Here is a 14,619-nt window from a genome sequence, read left to right on the forward strand (position 1 = left end):
CAGAACTGGGACTTTTAAGGTATGGGAGACACAAAATTCCTAAGCCTAACATCAGTGACTGTGTTTGCCAAACACATGGGTGCAGCTAAACGTAACGTAAAGGGGGAAGCTATTTGGAAGAGTCTTATCACAACTAAGCATTCCATCTTGTATCTTGTGGAAGCATACTCAGAGATGGAAGCAGATAGAGCAGATGAAACTCAAGTCATCAGGGAACATTCTTCCAAGCCAAAATGCCCAGTATATGACTCTGGAGAAGTGAAAGACTATTCCAATGTAGAAATATCAGGAGGAAAAATTTTTAAGAAATTTTTCTTAAAAATTTTTAAGAAAAAACACTGGATTTTGTGAAAGATTGAATTTTTCAAACTGTTTGAATGAGAGGACAAGCATGGGAATGGGGAGCAGATGGAGAGGGTGGTAATGGGTTGATGAAGGCAAGAGGTATGGGGTTGGGATGATGGTAGGGATAGAGAAGGGCTCAGTGAACCCTTTCAATAAAGAGCCAGAGAGTAAATATTTTAGAATTTCCAGGCCAGCCTCTGTTGCAACTACTCAACTCTACAAGCCTAGCACAGTATTAGTTATAGACAATATGGAAATGATGAATGTGGCTGTGTTCAATATAACTTTATTTATAAAAACAGGACTTGACCCAAAGGGCTGTAATTTGCCAAGTCCTGCAATAGCATTTGAGAGAAGCAATGATAAGATAATTCACAGAGAAAGAAAAAAGACTAAACAGATTCTATGTTACAAATTGTGATTTTTAAAATGTGAATATTCATTGATGACCAAGCACTTCACTGGTTCCATCTTCTCTACGGTGAAGGGTTCCTAGGCAGTGAATATGTCTCCAGAGTAGAGGGTTCTCTTAGTATGCAGTGGGCGAGGAAAATGTTCAAGATGTTGTTCCATGTATGGGGTGTTTAAATTTAATGACAGTGAAACTTTATTGTCCATGTTCACATACAGTGAAATAATGTCTGGGCAACATCTGCAACAATGTTGAGAACACTACAGGTGGTTATTGGCATTTTAACAGTCAGTAAAAGACAAATTGGGTCTCTGTCTTTGGGTTTCCCATTTTAAACAGAGAATAGTGGTCTGGAGAGAGGAGACAGGAGTTGGTCAGTAGACAGTTCAAAGGCAAAACGTGTAGCCTTGATTTTAATCTTCACAGTTTGCAGAGAGTGCTTGTTCCTGCAGCCTACAAAGGAGTCACTCCTGATTCAATTCCCAGGTTCCCCATCTAGATGCAGAGACCTGAAGGTAATGCAATAATGTTTAATGTTAAGAGGATTTTTTATAATAATTCCCACCCAAGGCATCCAAAGAAACTGTTGTAATTTGCTAAAAGGTACTGGGAGCAATATACCAGAAATGGGTTGGCTTTTATAATGGGAATTTATTAGGCTAAAAGCTTACAGTTCTGAGACTGTGAAAATGTCCAAATCAAGGCATCATCAAATGAGATGCTGTCTCACCAAAACTTGGCTACTGTCAATCCTGGACTGCCTGCCACATGGCAAGACACAATGGCGGCTCTTCAGTCTGCATCTCAGCCATCTTCTCCAGGCCTACTTTCTCCCCGAGTTCAGCTGTGGGAGATCAGGTACATGGCTCATCTCTCCCCTCTTCTCTGGGCCTTGCCCCTTTCAGCCTCTTGGGGGCCTCTTTCTGTAAGTTTGCCTCACTAAAATTCCAGCCTACCTCCTCCAGGACCTTCCTATTAGCATCTTGGTTTTCCATGTTTCTGCTGCTTTTCTCTCTGTGTCCTTTATGTTTCTCATGTATGAAGGATTACAGCAAGAGTACAAGACTCACCCTGAGTCATGTTTCACCCACCAAAATAATTCATTAAATCCAATCAAAGAGTCCCTTACCCACAGAAATGGATTAGCTTCAAGAACATGATCTTTTCCAGGATCCACAAAACCTTCAAGGTGCCCCAGAGCACAACATGAGTCCTGTTAGCAACTGCCTCAGGATCAGGTTTTCCTGTTTACATACTTGACTGACCTGAGATAAGCTAAACACCTTCATACCTTCCCAACCTACCAAGTGTTTAGTATTGACTGGGTACAGAACTCCACTAAGACCCTGATGAATGCCAAGCATCTCCCTGATGAACACCAAACATCATGTCTTAATAAACTGAGATGCTGAAAGGATGTATAGTTCATAGAGTCTGTTGATGGTGTCCTTCCTCCTTATTAGCTAAAGTTTAAACATCCACCATACTCAGCTTTTAAAAATAGTCAGTACAGAAGATCTTTTTAAGATATCTACACCCAGGAGTTGTACGTGAATGTGACTGTTTCTTAAAGTCTTTATTTTGTCCTTCATTTGCTGTTTGTTTATATTTATTTGCTGTGTCTTTGTAAAATCTATCTTCTGTGTATCAGTTAGCCTTTGCTGCATAACAAAACTTCCCAAAACTTAGTGACTTGATTCACATGTCTGATGTTTGGCACACTGGTTGGTCCCATGAGTCTCAGCTGGAATGATTGGGATTGATGGGGTGATTGGAATCTTTCTCCACATGGTCTCTTATCCTTTAAGAGGTCAGGTTGGGCTTGTTCACATGGGAACAGATGGATTCCCAATTGCAAGAGTTGGCAAAGTCTAAAGTCAAAGCACTTTTCAAGGCTCTGCTTGCTTTCCATTGCTAATGTCTGTTGGCCAAAGCAATCCCATGGCCAACATTACAGAGGATTTAGGTGAGGACACAGGGAGATACTAACCAATCCTACCATATACCTCATTCTAATTTGTGTGGACAGTGAATGCTCACTATGGTTAAGCACAGACCAGATGAAGTTCTCCCTAATTTAGCTGATCTAGGATTGATATCGGTGTAAACCAGAGCAACTACAACTTCCCATCCATGTCTGTATTACCACTATTCATACTTTTCTAGGAGTGGCAGAGCAGAGCAATTTTAGTTCCAAATAATCATCACCATTTCTGAAAATATTAAATTCAAAGTTTTTTAAAATCATGGCTTTAGGAGTTATATTGTTAAAAGTCACAAACTCAACTCAGGTCTTTTGAACTTTAATATACAAGTACCATTTTCATGATTTTTAAAAACATACTACACTGAAATAAAAAGAACCTGTGTAGGAATGCTTTGTTTCTCTTGAGGTTCCTTCTCTTCCTCTGCTTGTGTCCCCTGTGATATCTGGAAGGGCTAACATGTTTAATTTGGGATTTTCACTCTTCTGGAGCAGAAACACCTGAGTTTCATCATGGATCATGGAACAGGGAGAGGTCCACCCCTTTCTCTTCTACTTATTTACTGAATGTGGCTTTTTAAGTATGAGCCAACATATTTCCCCAGGATTACTTTTAAAGCTTTTTGGTGATCTCGAAGTCTTTCCTCAGTGGATTGAAAAAAACACATGAAAAGATGTGTAACATCATTAGATATAAAGAGAAGGCAAATCAAAATCAAAACCATGAGATACCATTTCACACCCACTAGAATGGCTGCTACTATAAAAATACATAAATAACAAGTGTTGGTGAGGGTGTGGAGAAATAAGAGCACTAGTTCATTGCTGGTGGGAATGTAAAATGATGCAGCTGCTGTGGAAGACAATTTGGCAGTTCCTCTGTAAGTTAGGTATAGAGTTACCACACAATTTGGCAATTTCACTTCTAAGCATATATACAAAAAAAATTGAAAGCAGGTACTCAAAGAGATATTTGTACAATGATGTTCTGGCATCATTATTCACAGTTGCCAGAACAAGGAAGCCACCCAAGTGTCCATCAACAGATAAGAGAAATAAACTTAACCAAGGACATACCAGGACCTGTATACAGAAAACTAAAAAAACATTGCTAAAATAAACTCAAGAAGACTTAACTAAATGGAAGAAGATCACATGTTCATGTACTAGAAGACAAAATATCATTAAGATCCCTATTCCACCCAAACTGACCTACAGAATCAATGCAATCCCAATAAAAATCCCAACAGCCATTTTTGCAGAAATGGAAAAGACAATTATCAAATTTATTTGGAACGGTAAAGGGTCCTGAATAGCCAAAAAGATCTTAAAAAAGAACAAAGTTGGAAGACTTTCACTTTCTGACTTTAAAGCATATTACTTAGCTACAATGGTAAAAAGAACATGATACTGCATAAAGACAGACAGATTGACCAATGGAACCAGGTTGAGAACTCAGAAATAGACCCTCATATCTATGGTCAAGTGAATTTTGACAAGGCTGTTAAGCCCTCCCAGCAGGGCCAGAACAATCTATTAAACAAATGGTGCCGGGAGAACTAAAATCCATATCAAAAAGAAAGAGGATCCTTATCTCACACCTTATACAAAAATTAACTCAAAATGGTTCAAGGACGAAATATAAAAGCAACCACCATAAAACTCCTAAAAGAAAATGTAGGAATACATCTTCAAGATCTTGTGGTAAGCAGTAATTTCTTAAACCTTACACCCAAAGCAGAAGCAACAAAAGAAAAAATAGATAAATGGGACCTCCTCGAAATTAAATACTTTTACCCCTCAAAGGGACATTATCATAAGTATAAAAGGCAGCTGACTCAATGAGAGAAAATATTTGGAAATCACATATTCAATAAGAGTTTAATATCCATGATATATAAAGAGATACTTTATAACCCAACAATAAAAAGACAAACTACACAATTAGAAGATGGGCAAAAGACTTGAATCAACATTTGTCCAAAGAAGAATAAAAATGACAAAAAAATCACATGAAAAAATGTTCAACATCACCAGTAATTAGGGAAATGCAAATCAAAACTACAATGAGATATCATTTCACACTTATTAGGATGGCCACTATTAAAAAGTCAGAAAACTGTAAATGTTGGAGAGGATGTAGAGAGATAGGAATGCCCATTCACTGTTGGTGGGAATGTAAAATGGTACAGCCACTGTGGAGGATTTTTGGACAGTTCCTAAGGAATTTGAATATAGACTTGCCATGTGACCCGGCAATGCCACTACTTGTTATGTACCCAGAAGAACTGAGAGCAGTGACATGGACAGACATCTATACACCAGTGTTTGCGGTGGGATTATTCATAATTGCCAAAAGATGGAAATAACCTAGGTGCCCATCAACTGACAAATGGATAAACAAATTGTGGTGTGTACACAGGATGGAATATTATGCACCAATAAGAAGAAATGAAGTTGTGAAGCACACGACAACATGGATGAAACTGGAGGACCTTATGTTGAGTGAAGCAAGCCAAACACAAAGGACAAACACTATATGATTGCACTATTATGAACTAAAAATACTGTATAAACTCATGGAGTTAATAATTAGAACATAGGTCACCAGAAAATAGAATGAGATTAGAGAATGGAAAGCTGAGGGTTAATCTGTGAAGAATTGTTAAAAAGGTTGTTTGTAAATCTTTGGAAATGAATAAAATGGTAACAGCACATCATAGTGTTTGTAACTAGCAGAGCTATTATACAGGTATGACAGTGGTTGAAAGGACCTTAGAATTTCCCTTTACTTCTAGCTTTACTAGAAAGAAAACTAAAAAATGTAACATACTGTATAACATAGTGAAACCTCATGTGAAATACAAATACGGGTGATATTGCATATATGACTGTTTTTACAAAATATAAATACAAATAAACTAGAGAGATTGCTGTTATGTATAGCAGAGGAAGCACAGAGAGATCAAGAGGTGGTGAGTTTTTTGTTTGTTTGTCCTTTTTATTATTATTGTTGGAATAACAAAAATCCTCTAATAATGATTGAAATTATGAAAGCACAGCTATATGATTATACCAAATATACTTTGTTTGGATTTATGCTTATTAATATGTATTAATAAAATTGATTGTTTAAAAAAGGCACTGGAAATAAAGCATAATATAGTATAGTATTTAAAAACAAAAAACAAAATTAAAAAATCTGAAAAAAAGATTAATAGATCAGCAAACTGTGGTGTATACATGCAATGGAATGTTATTTGGCCATAAAAAAGGATAAAGTTTTGATACATATGACAACATGGATGAACCTTGAAAATACCATGCTGAATGAAATAAGCCGCATGCAAAAGGACTAATATTGCGATTTCACTAATATGAAGTAATTTGAATAAGTATATCCGCAAAGTCAGAAGCAAGAATACAGGTTACCAGGGACTGGGGTAGGGATAGGAAAGGGGAATTAATGTTAATTGATACAAAGCATCTGTTTGGGGTGATGGAAAGGTTTCAGTAATGGGTGGTGGCAGTAGTAATACAACTCTGTGATTGTAATTCACTTCAATGAATTATAGATTAGAATGTGGTTAAAAGGGGAAATTTTAGGTTGTATATATTTTACTACAGTATTTTTTAAGCCATAGAACGATATAACATATAATGCAAACAGTGAATCCTAATGGAATCCACAGACTATAGTTAAGAGTCAACTATAGACAGTTTTATCCATCTGCCCCCATGGGATCTAAGGCCCCTCTCAATGAGAAACAGAGTAGGCATCACCATCCTAAAATCCTCAAGATTGAGGAATGAACAAGTATAAGGTGGGAATGCAACTATGGACTAAAGTAGAATTATTATTATTCTAACAATGGACAAACTTGAAACATTGATATAAATGCCATGGCCACGAGAGATTCTGAGGGGAGAGAGAGGGAAGAATAGGCGCAACATGGGGCATTTTGGGGGCATTGAAATTGTTCTGAATGACATTGCAATGATGAATACAGGCCATTATGTATTTTGTCAAAACTTATGAAAATGTGTGGTGCGATGTGTAAACTATAATGTAAGCGACTGACAATGGTGAGTAGCAATGCTTCAATATGGGTTCATCAATTGTGACAAATTACCCCACTAATGAAGGATGTTATTAATGGGGAAAGTGTGGGAGTAGGAGGGGGTGGGGTACATGGGAGCCCCCCTATATTTTATATCTGTCATTTATGTAATCTACAGTTTCTTTAAAAATAAAATTTAAAGAAATTAGAACAAATAAACCTCCATAAGATTCTGATTCCAGCCCCACACCTAACTAGGGCCCCACGACAACCTGTCAGCCCGAAACCCTGAAAATGATCTTTTAAAGATCATTTTCTCTTTCAGTTAAATGTTCCACTGCTTTTAGAACCCAATCTAAACGGTATCTCTCAGTCCTGATCAGTCTTTATCGGGACGGAGGTGGGGCTGGGATGGGTGCTTCAGCTATGGAGATTCTCATGAGCAGGAGGCTCACCAGGACTGCCTCCTCCTGCAGGCCAGGGCCTGTCTCAAGAGTGGTATGTGGTGTCTCCCAGCATCTGGCGCTGACACTGCACTAAGCCATGGATGTATGCCGAGACTTCCACCTTCCTCCAGCCGTGACGCCGAGGCACTGCTCTATCTGTGAGTCACACCAGAGCCCGGCCAGAGGTCTCCGGCAGTTACATGACAGTGACCCCGGCAAGCTTCAGACTCTCCTCTGGATGGGATCCCAACAAAGTTTGGTTTAGTTTGAGTTGACTTTAGTATTATCCACAGCGATGTATTCTTTTTTACTACCTAACAGATTGTAATTCACCACTCTTGTGTCCTGGTTTGAACTAACATCTTCAGGGAGTGTGTATCATGTTCTAGGATGCTCCAAGCAAGGGTCAGCAAAACGTGTCTGTAAATGGCCGGATAGTAAATATTTTAGGCTTTGTGGACCATCCCAATTGTCTCAGGACTACGCAACTCCGCCATTGTAATGTGACAGCCATCCAAGGCGCCATAGATAATGCAGGAATGAAAGTGCATGACTGTATTCCAATAAAAGATTATTCCCAAACACACACACACACACACACACACAACTTCAGGCTGAATTTGGCCTGCAGGCTATAATTCACAGACCTCTGCTATAGGGAAAAACTGTAGTTAGAGGCAGAGTTCTAGAGCAAAGCAAACGCTGAAGCATTTCTGGAAAGTGTAGTATAAAATCTAGTTTCATCCATCTACAGATTGTTAAAGCTTTCAAATCTTGATCCAATTGTTAAAACTTTTTAGGCCACCCAAGACAATCACTGTAGCATGGCTACTCTTACTTCTCATCCAGGAGAGTTGCAGGATTGTAGGTGTTGATCTTTTGAAATTCATCTGGGGAAAAAAAAAAACCACATCTCTCTGCATTCTGCACCATCACTATCTTTGAGCATGTAAAGTGTGCTGAGCCCCTTAGTTGAAACTTTTACACAAGAACATTCTTGTATTTGTACTATTAACCACAATCATCATCCACTTCTGGGGTCATCATGTGATTCAGTCCCTAGATTATTCTATAGCTTTCTTTCACTTGACATTTACATCCCTAGACTACCCTTTGCAGCCACAATCCCATTTCTCAACCAGCCATGTTAGTTCTATTCACTATAATGTGTTACCATCAACTCTACTTCTATACTTTTACAGTCAAGCTAATTAAAAATTATGTACAAATTAAGCATCAGTACCCTTTCTCAGTCTCATCCTATATCCTAGTAACCTATATTTTGGCTATTTTTTTTTTTTTAAAGAAGCTTTAGAATACATAAATGTTACAGGAAAAATACAGGGAATTCCCATATGCCCAACCATCTCCCCCTACCACTCTTTCCCACATTAACAGTATCTTTCATTAGTGTTTGATTACACTATGTGTTTGCTCTTCATATTAAGTTCATATCAGTGAGACTACACAATATTTGTCCTTTGGTGTCCTTTCGTGTCTGGCTTAGTTCACTCGACATAATGTCCTCAGGTTTCAACCATGTTATCACATGTATTCTAATTTCATTTTTTCTTATGGCAGCAAATGTATGTCACTATTACAAGGTGGTAAGAATATGGTGATACATGGGAAAATACAATTACTATAACTTATAGACTATAGTTAACAGCAATATTATAATATTCTTGTGTCAATGTCAAAGAAGGTACTATTAATATATTAATGCTAAGAGTCAATAATAGGGGGTATGGGATTTTTTTCTTTCGGACTAAGGAAAATATTCAAAAATATACTGAGGTGATGACTGCAACAACTCTATGATGAAAGTGATAGCCACTGAGTGTACACTTTGAATAGAATATACAAGATATGGGACAGTATAACATAGTGAACCATGTGGTAGAAGATAGACTGTGGTTAACAGTACAAATATGAGAGTGTTCTCTCATGAACTATGACAAATGTACAGTACTAATACATGGTGTTAAAAACAGGGGGTGTATTGAAAATATATACTGAATATACACTATAGGCCATAGTGGTAACAGTCGAATGATATTCTTCCATTATCTGTATGAAATGTTCCACAACAGTGTAAGGTGCTGATGGAGGGGTGATGTATGGGAATTCTACACATTATGCCTGGTTGTTTTGTAAGCTCACTTCCCTAATAAAAAAATATATTAAAAAAAGACTTTTACCAAAAAAAATCTCATTTGAATGTTGTTCCTAACACTTTCCAAATTTCTCTTTTCACTTAGAAACTTCCATCTGTTCATCTAGTACATAGAGGCCGTCACTGATTGTTCTCTTGGTAGCGGGGAGGCATCGAATCTTCAGGAATTTGCCTAAGTGACATCTAGGGACCTTCTGTGATTGCCTTGGGGTTTTAGTCAGCTGGAAAATCTTGAAAGACACTGTGTTCTGGATGGGTTTTAAGCTGTAAACTCGCCCATTTTAAATTCTGGGATCTTGTTAAAACATTAAACAATTCTTACCTTAAGTGAATCATTGAAAACAAAATGGTTTTATTATAGATCAGCTTTCTAAATACTTTTACATGTTTACAGATTTTTAAACCTATTCCCTGATCAACTTTCTAGGCCCTTCCTCAATATATCCCCAACAGCTCCCCAAAAGAGCAAATCTCATTTAAAAATATCTGTACCACAGACATTTCAGAGAAACTTATAAGAGCAATCGCATTTATTTACATAACAAATTTTAGAGGAAAAGCATTCATTTATTACATCAGAGAAAGTTCTTTCACATTAGAGTCACCTCAGGAGTTCGGCAGGTGGCTCTTTGCGATGCTCACTCCGACCCAACCCTACTTTAATGATCTAGCAGAATAGTCCCATAACATCTGCCAAGGCAGCAAACTGGGGTGGGAAATCTTTGCAAATTCCTATATGAATTTCTCATCTCATAAACAGTCCAGAGTTGCTACCATAAAATTAACAATTTCCCTAATGGCAAACACATCTATGCTCTTAAGCTCTTGATCAGTCATAAAATCTTAGCAAAAAGAAAGAAATAACACGAAATGAAATGAATTCCTATGAAATGAAAAATTAAGACATAAGCCCACCCGATTAATACATAAAACACACCTGAGTTGGGTTTCCAAATTACTCATCAGTCCACAGTTCCCCAAGTAGTGGCATGCACAAACTTTGCTGATAGTAGCAGCGCCCCAGATAATTTTTTCCCCTACATCAGGGATCAGTCTCTGCAAACCACTTCAGTCTACTTTTCCTTCTGCAGTGAATTCTGGAAGACTTCTTTCTATCTCTTTGGTCCCTCTTTCTTTCTTTACTTAACAGAAACTTCACAACTTAATTCATCTACTGTTACCTTTTTAATTTCCAAGAACTCTCTCACATAAACAGCTCTGAATCCTCTTTTGTTCATGTTTTCAGGGGATTCCTCCCATTAACTCTGCTTCCTTCTATATTATTTCTTGTGTTTTCATGCTCTTGGGGCCTCTTTTCTATACTATTGGTTTAACTTAAAATTTTGAAGGTGTTGAGCTATGTTCCTATTTTGAATCGAGGGTTTAGCTTAAACCACCATTGATCACAATTCTAAATATACTACTATTCCAGGAAGAATTTTATTCACCTGCTTGTGATGAGAAGTCCTGTGTATGGAGTAGAGGTGTCTGTTGAGAGGAGGGGCTGGGTAAGGGGCTGGGCAGAGCGCAGGTGGCTCGGCCACTAGAATAGGGTTCTCCATTCCTCCTGTCAGTCAAAGGTTTCTCTGGGAATCTCTGTGACAGAACTTTGCAGAAACTCTTATTTTGGTTTTATCCTAGGGGCAAAGGCTGGCATCTTTTCCATTTTTAATGCCCAACTGTCAAAAGTCCAGCCTTATTTCAGCCTCTGCTCCCCTTCTTAGTTCAGCCCATCAACCTCCCTGGAGCTCTCCCCTGGTAGACAGCGTCAGCCAGGAAGAAGAGGGACCCCTGCTGGCCCAGTTGTTTTGAATGCAGGTCTTTAATTGCTTACCCTGATGGTGGCCTGCAGAGCCATCTCCTTGTTTGCACTGGCTGACTCTGACCTTAAAGATTCTCTGGCACTCTTGAGGCAAGAAAGATTCTGCACTGAGAAATTTTTCTCTAAGCTGCGTTTTGGGTTTTATTTTTCAGCTCTGATTCCTTCTTCACTCCAAGGCCTCCAGATTTCTGCCTGAACAATAGCACACTTTATTTTCCGTCATTGTTGGGGTTTATTTCTTCTAAAATACATTTTTCAGATTTGCCAATGAAGTCTGGGACAGAGGAGGAGATAGATGCCAGTGCTGCCTTCTCCAATTTAAAATAGAAAGGTATTTAACCTTCAAAATGAGCTCGTAAAAATTTTTTTATTTAGAAGTAATTTCAAATACACAAAGGTAGAAAAATAAAAATAGTCTAAGGAACATCCATATACTTTTTTACCAATATTTGGCTTTTATTAACATTTTACCCTGTTTTCTTTATCCTCTGTATGTGCACACACACAGATTTATTTAGTTTTTGCAAACCCCAAAATGATCTTTTAAAATATTATGATTATTTGTTAAGAAGAAGGAACTCAATTGAGGCTTAAGAACTATCAATTAACTTGATCTAATTTCAAATGTGTAGGAAACTCTGTACTAAAAGGCTTTTATCTGTTTTAAATATGCCTCAACTAGACTTTGAATGGCATCAATTCAAGGACAGTAGTTTGCTCATCTGTGTTACGGGTGTCTAGTGGTGTCTGGCAGATACATTATGCACTCAATGTATGTTTGAATTAATTGAAGTAAAAGAGCTGAGATTCTAACCAAATGAGCTTGACTACAGAGCTTAAGTTCTTTTCATCACACTCCCCTGTTGGAGCTATGATTGTTCTTAGACTTAAGACACCACTCTCCCAATGCATTAAAAGGAAATTGCATTCTTATGCAATCCCCTTCCTCCAGTCCAAGCTTACCCCAAGTGATCACCATTGTATTGATTATATTCAATAATTGCTCTAGAGTTTCCAGCAGTGAGTTCTAGAGACTAGAAGCCTAGAGATGACAAGCAGCATGTTTCAGTGATATTTGTCTAAATGCTTCCTATTTCTTCACAAACTTAAGAAAATATTCAGTTGGAAATATTAACTAGACATGAAAATGTAATGTTAGGAGGAACAGCTCTGGAGAAAAGCAGGGGCAATAGGCTTAAGCTGAGTCTGCGTCCAATGCTGGAACTGAAGAGTGCCTGGTCATGACTACCAAATAGTGCTTAAAAGACATCTGTCTGCATAATTGACCTGTGCTACGGCTTTTGCTTGGGTTTAAGAGGAGGAAAGAGGCTGTACAAGCAAGTTCATATATATATATAAAGACTTAAAATGGATTGATGGACTGTAGCTTGAAGTATTTCCCAAGACTGAGTCCATGGACCCAGTTGTAAGTCCTGCAGAGAAGTAGAAAGCAGAGGGAGAAAAATCGCATTTTATAAGGAACACTCTGAGACTTGGGCATGGGTTGTGCTGCTTGGATTCCCAAACAGTGACATATAACACTAAGTATGAGTATGGCCCTCACTTCTGCTCAGAAATAGGCTTATCATCATGAGTTCCATCCTGAGAATTAATGCATTGATGATGGGCCACAGAGCAGCGACACAGGATCCATGGAGACCTTGATACCCAGCAGGAGATAGTGGAAGGCCAGTGGATATTTGTGAAAAAAAAAGCAGCAGTGCCAGAAGCAGGTGTAGCTCAGTGGTTGAGTGACTGCTTCCCATGTACAAATTTCCCGGGTTCAATTTCTGGTACCTCCTCAAAAAGTAAAAACAAAAAAAAAAGCAGCAGTGCCTACCTCTTTCTTGTAATTATTGTGAACACACCACGAGCATCCCTCAGAACTCTTGTGGGTAATGCAGAAAGTGGACTTCTCATGGGCCTGAGGTCATGTCCCAAGAGGTAGAACGAGCCAAAATTAATTTAAGAATTAATGTTAAAGTAAGCTCATTTACCACAGGCTGTGTGGGTCTTTGAAGATTCTGATTTTGTTTCTTTGATTTCAAACCTTTCCCCTCATTCCTAATATCTAATCTGGTTAGGTATAGTACCATAGCTTACTTAATAGAATAGCTCTGAAATCTGACTGCCCAGTCTAGACACTCAATTTTGCATTTGCTGGTTGAGTTCCTGCCCTGGGTCTAGGCGGTTCACCTTTCTGTGCTCACTGCATTTACCTGCACAGCAATATCTACCGCAATGCATCACTGTGAGGATTCAATGAAAGAATGGATCTTGTGGACCAAGAAATTACAGGCCGAGCTGCAAGGCAACAAAAGCACTTATTTGGGGTCTTAGAATTGCAATTCTGGGAGCACAGGTTCAGGTAGCAACCCAAACTGTGCCTGTCTCGTCTTGGGGCTTCTAAGCAAGGATTCTTAAAGAAAAAGAAAATTACATAAGTTGTTTGTAAAGGATTATGATTGGTAGTTATTTGGGACTTTCCAAATGTCCTTCAAGTTAGACAGTTTTCTGAATTCTTTATTTTGTTGGCCCAAGGCATCCAGATGCCCTCAGAATCAGTGTTGCTCTTGGTTGTGCCCACCTTGGCAGTTTGTGATATCTGGCAGTCTTATATGAGAGTGGCTTCCTGCATGTCCTCCCAACTCCATTTTAAATCTCTGAGCCATTGTAACTACATTTGTTTTATCTCTTTTCTCAATGTAAATACAGAATCAGGCTCTGTCCACTGTAAGCAATAAGTTAATGTTAGCTGTGATTATTATTGGTGTTATTATCATCATCACTACTACTGAGTTCATCATCCTTTGGGTCATTATATCTACTTGTCCTATTCTGCTTTTCATATTCTCAACACTATTATTTTTGTATAGACTTAAGCTGTTTTCTGAAATAATCATCTGTATCCTGAGACCAGTCTCTCGCTGTGCTTTTCCCTTTCCCCTTTTTTTAGTCTATTTTTTATTGAAGTACATCATTCATACATGAACATGCATAACTAATAAGTGTATAGTAAATGTTGTCCTCAACATACATTTAGCACACATTTTCCATACCCCCCATTTTCAACATAGTACATCTTGGCATTAGTGCAAGAATTTTATAGCATTGTGGTTAACCACAGGCCATAGGTCACACCAATTATATTTTTTCCATGCTTCTCTGTATTCCCACCACTCTACAATAGTGATATATATCTGCTCTAGCTCACAGAAGGACACTCTTGTATCTGTACCATCAACCACAATTCTCATCCACCTCTTAGTTCACTTTGTTATTCAGTCCCTAGATTATTTTCTCTAGCTTTCTTTCAATTGCCATTTACTTCCCTAGACTACTCTTTTTTAGCCACAATCCCATTTATAAACCA

Source organism: Dasypus novemcinctus, chromosome 5 (assembly GCF_030445035.2).
Source record: "Dasypus novemcinctus isolate mDasNov1 chromosome 5, mDasNov1.1.hap2, whole genome shotgun sequence".
Taxonomy (NCBI): Eukaryota; Metazoa; Chordata; class Mammalia; order Cingulata; family Dasypodidae; genus Dasypus; species Dasypus novemcinctus.